Below are 9,118 nucleotides of genomic sequence, written 5' to 3' on the forward strand. Positions count from 1 at the left end.
CTTTCTGTCTTCCTCTTACCCCTCTTTCCACCTTTTTAATATTGCCTCTCTTTTTTCCCCCCTTCTCTTCCTGTTTCCTCTTTAATATCCCCTCTCTCTTTCGATAGTCCTTCTCTTTTTATTATTTCCTCTTTCCCTTTTGCTCTTTTCGTAACATGCCCTCTCTTTTTCTTAATATCATCCCTCTCTGTCTCTTTAAAATTCCGCCCGTCTACCCCACTTTCCCTTTTGTAATATTCAATCCTCTTCCCTTCTTTCTCTTTAAATATTCTCTCCTGCCCCCTCTCCTGTTTTCAACTATTCTTTTCCTGTCTGTCTCTCCTTTTAATATTCTCCCCTTTGCCTCTGTCTTTAATATTCCCTTCCTCTCTCTTGCCCGCATCATGGCTGACTGCGTGCATCTGCATCTGGCATGAAGACTCCTGTGGGGTGTTTTCTTATTACTCTCCCTCCTTTTCTCCTGCACAAAAAAATCAAATAGAAAAAAATTCCAGGTAAATTCTTCTTTAACTTCTCATCCTGTTCTATGCATGCAATTTTTTTTTTTTTAACTTTCTTCTTTCCTTTCTTTTCCATTCCTCTACTCCAAAAATGACCCTTTTTCTTATTCCTTCTCATCTCAGCTCTTCCGTCTCAGGTCTTCTTTCTCTCGCGTCTTCCTTTTGTGGTACAGTTTCCTCTCTTCATTTGCATTTTCTTTAAATGTATGCCTTCATCTCCCCTGGATTTTAACTAATTCTAAAAAAGAAAAATATCTCTCCTCCCTTTGCAAGAAAGTTTGCATTGTTTTGGAAAAAGCCAAGTTGCTTTTCCAGTCCACATGGCGTTTTTGGAAACGTGTTGGGGAGAGGGTGCAGGAGCACTGCGCATCCCAGATTCCAGAAGTGTGCATTGGTTCGTTTAAAAAGATTTCGGGAATATTTTCCGAAACCGAGGTGGCAGAAACATCGAAGAGGGGGTCAGATGAACACTCTGCGTTTTTGTCTCCGCTAAAGCATGGGGCTGGGAATGTGGCGTGAGCAGAATAGACCTTTTAAAAGAAGTCGGATGTCCTGAGTGGCCTCTGTCTGCCTTCATTGGGCCTGCAGCAATTTGGGTGTGAATGGCCTCAATGGGCAACATGCCTACAAAGGATAATGGACGAATGGAAATGTTTTTGTCGTTTACGGATGGAAACCCTGTTGCGCCTCCCTTGGTTGATTTTTATCGTGGAAAATGTTGGTGCCAACACTGGGGACAGTTCCCATCCCCCCCGAAGTGTATTCCCCATTGGCGCCTTAATCTCATCACGTTCGGACCTCCTTGTCACCGTAGCTGAAATAATGAGGTGACTCGTTGCCTCATTTTGTCGAAGTTGGGATGGTGGTTTTATAGTTGCAAATGTTATGATGTTGCAACCCAGGTGGTAGAGAGCTGAAGAATTCCCAAGAAGATGTGAAACTTGCTTAAAAGAGAAAGAGAAAGAAGGGAAGAGGATTGAATATTACAAAAGGGAAAGTGGGGTTAAATGGGTTGATTGGAGGTGAGGTGACGGAAAGATGATGTCTCAGAGCAATAATCTTCCAATAACTTCCACATTGATCCAATGAGCAAATTCAGCTCTCCCTTGCCCCAGCTCTCTAATCTTGTAGTTATGCGATACTTGACAAAGTCCTAAATTCGTGTGGTCTTCCATGCAACGAGGCGTTAACTAACTGCCCAACCCACCTGTATGCGTGTTTTTTGAGCGCTGTTTCAATTTATTTTATAACTGTGGGTTCTTTTCAAAATAGTGGCCCGAAAGCAAACCTGGTGTGACAATTCACTTGTGGGGAGTACTTGGCTTGTTATTATTATTCACTCTCTGTAAATCTGATTACAACTTCACAGTTTGTTAACTATTGAGCAGTTATGGTTTCCGAGAGGAGTGGGTGTTATATTGTAGGTTTTCTGTGGTAGTGTGTGTATTGGGTTGAAGAGCACACGTGTTTTGTAATGATGGGTGTTTTGAACACAAAGCTTTGTTGAAGTGTCTGATCGTCTGTAGCATTGCTTAAGTCATGGATGGGTCATGTAGTTTGTAGTAATAGGAGTTTTGAGCACAATGGAAACTTTCGCACTCATCTTCCACTGCATTGCACACGTTAAGAGGGAATGTCTGTGTAGTTCGCAATCGCAAGGGATTTGGACAATGTGTTATGATGAATGTTTGCTTATCTTCAGTGGCATTGCTCAGGCTAAAGCAGAGAGGGTCTGAGGAGCAGGCGAATCAACGTTTCGAGATTTGGAGATGCTGGTGTTGGACTGGGGTGTATAAAGTTAAAAATCACACAAGTCCAGGTTATAGTCCAACAGTTTAATTGGAAGGAGCAGCGCTCCAAAAGCTAGTGCTTCCAATTAAACCAGTTGGACTATAACCTGATGTTGTGATTTTTATTTAACGTTCAGGAATAAGCCCTTCATCAGGCCATTCCTGATGAAGGGCTTATGCCCGAGACTTTGATTCTCCTACTCTTCGGATGCTGCCTGACCTGCTGTGCTTTTCCAGCGCCACACTCTCAACTCTGATCTCCAGCATCTGCAGTCCTTGCTTTCTCCTAAAACAGAGAGGACACAGTTTATGATAACAGCAGTCTTGGACACACTGTGTAAGTACAGAAAGCATGTAGGTCTTCCGTGGCATTGCTCATGTTATGATGAAAGGACTTGCTTTGTAATTCTTGAAGAAGGGCTCATGCCCGAAAAGTCAATTCTCCTGCTCCTTGGATGCTGCCTGACCTGCTGTGCTTTTCCAGCAACACATTTTCAGCTCTTGCTTTGTAATAACTGGGTTTTTGGCCAGAATCTAGTATTAATGACCTGCCGTAGCATTGCTCATTAAGATGAACAATGCTGTATTGAGTATAATGCTAAGTTGTAAATGTTTGTCGACCCTCTGTGGCATTGCTCATGTTAAGTTGGCGAGGGCACCTTTTCTCGAGTGGTAATTTTTTTCCATCATGCCTAAATAAAAATCCTTTATTGTCAGAGTTAATAAATCCTCCAAGATATTGATGACAGCCATTTGAATGCAGTTTATTTCTGAGTATAGTTTTCGTAATGCTCTGCATTGGTTAATAAGCTGTAGGAAATTTGCATGAAATAATTTGGGCTTAGAATCCAATGTGAAAACTGGAAATAATAAGTGACAAAGAGGAGAGGAAGTAGTTTGAAATGCCCTTGGGGCAGTCAAAATCTATTGTTTTCCTTTTGCGGGACGAAAGTGCTTTGGTTTGAAATTGTCTCATAAAGGTAGATTTCTCTGATCTTGATTGTGGTCATTCTAAATTGTGGCTGGGTTTTCATTTTGAACTTTGCCATGCAAGATATAGCACCGTCAATGTGAAACTTCTAACTGTTCAGTGAATACAACTCTTGAGTCACAAGTGAGGAAAGAGTTGCAATGAGAAGTCAGCTCGAGGTTAATTCGTCAAGAATACAAGGTCCATAAAAGCACCTGAACTTTCTTAATCCAAAAAAAGACAGATACAATTTTTACGTCTTAATTAAATTTACAAGCTGCTACTGTTTCCCCCTGTTTAACTGGCGATGCTTCCTCCATTCATTGCACACAGTCTGTCTTCCCAAGTCACGATGATCAACGCTACAGGAGCTTGAGAGCTGGGAAAGACGTCCATGCTGCAAAAGACAGCTCAGAATGTCAGATCCAGCTGAAATATTTAAAAAATAAGCAGTTACCGTTCACCAGTGGTAACTTGTGTAATCAATTGTTCTCATGTCATAATTTGCAGAACTGTTGGCAGCAAATAATAGAGATGTCAGTGAAAGCCACCTTTCACCTGTCTTTATAATAAATCAGTGTCGTCATAGACAGGAAAGAGGGAACCTCTGTATGGTTAATCTTGTGTCACCTTCAGGGTGAGGTCAGGCACATAGAAAATAGATGCAGGAGGAGCTTGCACCGCCATTCAATATGATCGTGGCTGATCATGCAATTTCAATATTCCACTCCTGCTTTCTCTCCATACCCCTTGATCCCTTTAGGCGCAAGGGCCACATCCAGCTCCCTCTCGAATATATCGAATGAACTGGCCCCAAAAGCTTCCTGTGGTGGAGGAATTCCACAGGTTCACAACTCCTGTGTGAAGAAATTCTTCCTTACCGCAGTCTGAATGGCTTGCCCCATATTGTGACCCCCCCCCCCGTTCTAACATGCATGATATGTCCTGCAGCTGCTTGAGGTCAGGGTTTGTGCTTCTGTTTTTGAGGCTGCACGACAAGACGGTGAGCCAATTCACGGTGAAGTTGGCATACATCAAGGCTTTGATTGTGAAAACAAACATTTGGGAGCTTGTCGATATTGTGGCTCTCGTCTGCTTTCCTTGTGGTCAGGTTTATTTAAAATTGTTGTTTACACTTTTTGATAAACTCCACATTCCAGCTGGAAGTTCAGATTATGCCAAACTGAAATTATGGCATTGTTGGTCGTTTTTGCAATGTTCATTTAAGTGTTGCACCTGGATCTGTTCAGAAGCATAGTGATTTGCAGGCTATCAAAGTGACACACAGAGTGAAATTTGAGAATTTATTGAATGGGATCAGAGGTGTATAGGTGATATTCCTGCTTTTGAATGCTGTGATTTGTGGTCTTTCCTTGAAGGTTGTAACTGGACTTCCTCAGTGTTGCTACAGGGGTACAAGCAACCCAAGGGAATCGTAACAATCTGTTAAAACATAAGATTGTTGTACCAGTCCCTCTGGTCGCAGAAGCCTGGGATGAGCTGCCAGGCATCAGGTACTCCTTTCCTAGTTTGTGAGAAGATTTGTAGCTCGGGTGCTCGTTGTCGCATGGCATGGCACTCATCCACAGATTCAATCAATAAGCACGTCGACCTGGACCCAATATACCGACCACTGCAACGGACAGCTGGAACTGACAACCGGAAGCGGCAGATTCAAACCACTACAAATGCCGGAGGAAAGATCACAGGAGGCTCCCAAGCACTGAGGATGTCACCTAGACAGGGGATGAAACGTCTGCAACACAAATTCCCAGCGTGGCGAACAGAACTCCTTCCCTAGGGCTAGGCAGAAGGAAATTGAATTTTTCTAGCATGTTTCATGATTATCAGACATGTCAAAATACTTTATTTCAAAAGTTCTTTCATTGCTGTTTAATGTGGCAGCTGACTTGCCAAGCCTGCACAAGCAGCAAGATGTTCATGAGTGGAGAATCTTGGGTTTGCATGGGCGATCGTTGGTTGAGGAATAAATGCTAGGATATCTGAGCTACCTTCAAAAGGATCTCACAGCAATATTTTAAAGTCCTCTGGAGCAGATTGGTGAAGAGTTTGTTTCATGGCTCATCAGGAAACCTGCATTCTTCAGTACTGGCCCCGGAACATGAGTGCTTGAGCCCTGGCCTGGGATTTGAACCTTGTCCCCTTGGGACCTGACACCTATGTGCTATCCAGTGTTGACAGTATCAGTGTCAGTCTGCTGTGGTTACTGTGGGCGCTTGTTTATCCATTGGCATCATCTAGTGTGGTGCTCTGGCTCGGGGCACTGGAGCTGGGTAATGCCAAGTGTTCTCAAACGTGGTGTGGTTTGCCCTTGGCCCAGGCAATCGATGAGTAGGTTTGAGGACCAGTTAAATGACAGTGCCAACAACATGAGAGCCTGGCTGATTTTTGCTGTCTTTTTTTGAGAGGAAATCGTGAACGTCGGGGTGGAACTTCAGACTTTAAAAATTGGGAGTTTTACAGGAGAGGAAAACATTTGAGAGAATTTAAATGGAAGCAAACTCCTCTGCTTGCTGCCCATCCCAACAGCATTTCACCAACAAGAGCCCACGTGTTCCAGCCATTTGTAAGGTGGGCTAGCAGAAGCCCATCATCTACTCGCGTCGTGTTGGCTCAGCCGTGTGCCTGGGAGCTTGGGGTGGCAGGTCAACGTTGGATTTATCAATGCTGTTGGACCGGCATTGAAGTAGAGCCTGGTTCTAGTGGCAGCCCAGTGCTGTATGGGAACTGTCTCCTGCACTACGTAGTCTGGCTTACGTGGCCATCCAGCATTCTATATTAAACTGATTCCCGAGATCCAAGACTCGACACCATATCTCTGCATTTGTATACAGGTCTCGGCTTTGTTTAGGTATCGGGCTAATATTGTGCAAAGGTCTGGATGTTTACCCAGGGAACCGCATAATCAGATGGTCACTCATCCTCGCCCAATATCCGGAGGCAAACCTTGATTCAGTGAGTGAGAAGGTAACATGCACGGTCCCTGTGCCGAACAGTGGTGACATATTGAATTATTCCAAATCGTGGAAAACCAGAAACAACAACGGAGATCCAAAGAGAGGTTCATGTACGGAGATAATTTAGAAATTAGTCAGGATGGAAAATAACGAAATTTATTAAAAGTATGTGCTGGCCTTGATATCCAGAGGAATGCTGAGTGGAAGTCATGTTTCAGCTGCACAAAGTGAGGTCACACTTTGACTTGGAGTCACTCTTGAGCTGTTCTGGGCCCCATGGCTCACCGAGGATGCTGTGAACTTTTGAGGGAGCGTGATGAAGATTCACCAGAGTGGTCCGGGTACTGTAAGGACTTGTAAGAGGAGAGTTGATGCATGCAAGATGGGCTTGTGTTCCTTGGAATTAAGAAAGTCGTTTGATCAAAGATTTCAAGCTATCGAGACAGGTAGTTTAAATTGTTTGAGGGGAGAGGGGAATGCATGTGTCGAGTCTTAAACTAGAGGCAGTTTGGATTGATAATTATTAGATGAACCAGGAGGTCATTATATTGCTGAGCAGACTTGATGGGCTGAATGGCCTACTACTTTTCCTACTCATTAAGGTCTTGCACACGGTGGTTGGGGGCAAACTTTGATAGTTGTCACTTCTGTTAATGGCTGTTGATGCTCACGTGTTAATATGAAATCTTAAAAGTTTGGTGAATAAAAAAAATCTAATAAAGGGATTGAGGGGTATGGGGGGGGGGAAGCAAGCCGGTCAGATGAGTTTCACTCAGCTGATTTCTGCATGGAGGTGTCTTTTTCTAATGAGAAAATATTGCACCTGTATCCATTGACATTTGGAAGAATGAGACTTAGTTTTTAAAAACTAAGATCCTGAGGGGGACCCTGATGTGGTGGAAGCTGATGTGCTTTCCTCCTGATTGGGGGGGGGGGGGGGAATCTGGAACTGGGGACCCAGCTTCATGAGGAGGTGAAACAGAATTTCTTAGAGTTGGAGGTCTGTAGAATTCCCTCTCCCAGAGAGTGGTGGAGGTTTGGTCATTGAGTATATTCAAGGCTAAGATACATAATCAGATATTTGGATGATTTTTTGATTTTTCTCTATGGGTTTTCAGGGCATTAGAAAGTAGGGTTGAAGCAACAATTAGATCGTATTGAATGACACAGTATGTTCAAGGGGCCAAATGGCCTACTCTTGTTGCTCTTTCTAATGATCTTGCGCACAAAGTTTCTGATTATGTTTCTGATCCTAGTCAGCTACCTGCATGGACACAGTCAAAGCATGGGATCACAGCTTATTCTGTATCCTGAGAGCTTGAGGGGGGAGGTATTTAAAATGCCTCGGGCATTTTGAGAAGATTTGTGGCTCAGGTTGAGGTTCTGGATGTAGCTTTGCTCGCTGAGCTGAAAGGTTAACTTCCAGACGTTTCGTCACCATACTAGTAACATCTTCAGTGGGCCTCCGGGCGAAGCACTCTGATAATTCCTGCTTTCTATTTATATGTTTGAGTTTCTTTGGTTTGGTGATTGTCATTTCCTGTGGTGATGTCACTTCCTGATCTTTTTCTCAGGGAGTGGTCGATGGGGTCTAACTCTGTTTTTGTTGATAGAGGACAAGCCAAACAAAGACACACACGCACGAGGATTCCTAGAAGGCATTCCAACTGGAACTCTATCAACAAACTCATTGACGTGGATCCCATTTACCACCCCCTGAGGGAAAAAAATGACATCACCATAGGAAATGATGTCACTGCAAGAAATGACATCACCAACCCAAGGAAACTCAAACATTTAAACAGAGAGTGGGCTACACCACCAGTGCTTCATTTGGAGGCTCACTGAAGATATTGTTGAAACTTTATTGCTGGAACAGCACAGCAGGTCAGGCAGCATCCAGGGAACAGGAGATTCGACGTTTCGGGCACAGGCCCTTCTTCAGGAATGAGCAGAGAGTGTTCAACAGGAGAAGATAAAAGGTAGGGAGGAGGGACTTGGAGGAGGGGCGTTGGAAATGTGATAGGTGGAAAGAGGTCAAGGTGAGGGTGATAGGTCGGAGTAGGATGGAGGCGGAGAGGTCAAGAAGAAGACTGCAGGTCAGGAAGGCGGTGCCGGGCTGGAGTGATTCGGCTGAGACAAGATGGGGGGAGGGGGGATGAAGAAACTGGTGAAGTCCAAGTTCATCCCCTGCGGTTGGAGGGTTCCCAGTCGGAAGATAAGACGCTCCTCCTCCGACCGTCGGGTTGTTGTGGTTTGGCGGTGGATGAGTCCAATGACCTGCATATCCTCGGGGGAGTGGGAGGGGGAGTTGAAATGCTGTGCCACAGGTTGGTTGGGTTGGTTCGCCCGGGTGGCCCAGAGGTGCTCTCTGAATCGCCCCGCAAGTAGCCGGCCTGTCTCCCCAATATAGAGAAGGCCACACCGGCTGCAGCGGATGCAGTAGATAAGGTGGGTGGAGGTGCAGGTGAATCTGTGGCGGATATGAAAGTTTCCTTTGGGGCCTTGGAGAGAAGTGAGGGGGGAGGTGTGGGCGCAAGTGTTGCACCCCCTGCGGGTGCAAGGGAAGGTGCCGGGAGTGGAGGTTGGGTCGGGGGGGGGTGTGGATCTGACAAGGGAGTCGCGGAGGGAGTGGTCTCTACGGAAAGCTGATAGAGGAGGGGAGGGAAATATATCCTTGGTGCTGGGGTCTGTCTTCCGCCGCCTTCGCCTCCGTGCCTTCTTCTTCAATCAAGACTCTCGCCCACCCTCTGACGACCCCTTCTCCCACCTCCAACACACCCCGTCCACCTGGACACCCCGTGCTGGCCTCCTACCTGCCCTCGACCTCTTCATAGCAAACTGCCGCCGCGATATTAACCGCTACCTGAACTCCCACAC

The sequence above is a fragment of the Chiloscyllium plagiosum genome, chromosome 51 (assembly GCF_004010195.1).
Source record: "Chiloscyllium plagiosum isolate BGI_BamShark_2017 chromosome 51, ASM401019v2, whole genome shotgun sequence".
Classification (NCBI taxonomy): domain Eukaryota; kingdom Metazoa; phylum Chordata; class Chondrichthyes; order Orectolobiformes; family Hemiscylliidae; genus Chiloscyllium; species Chiloscyllium plagiosum.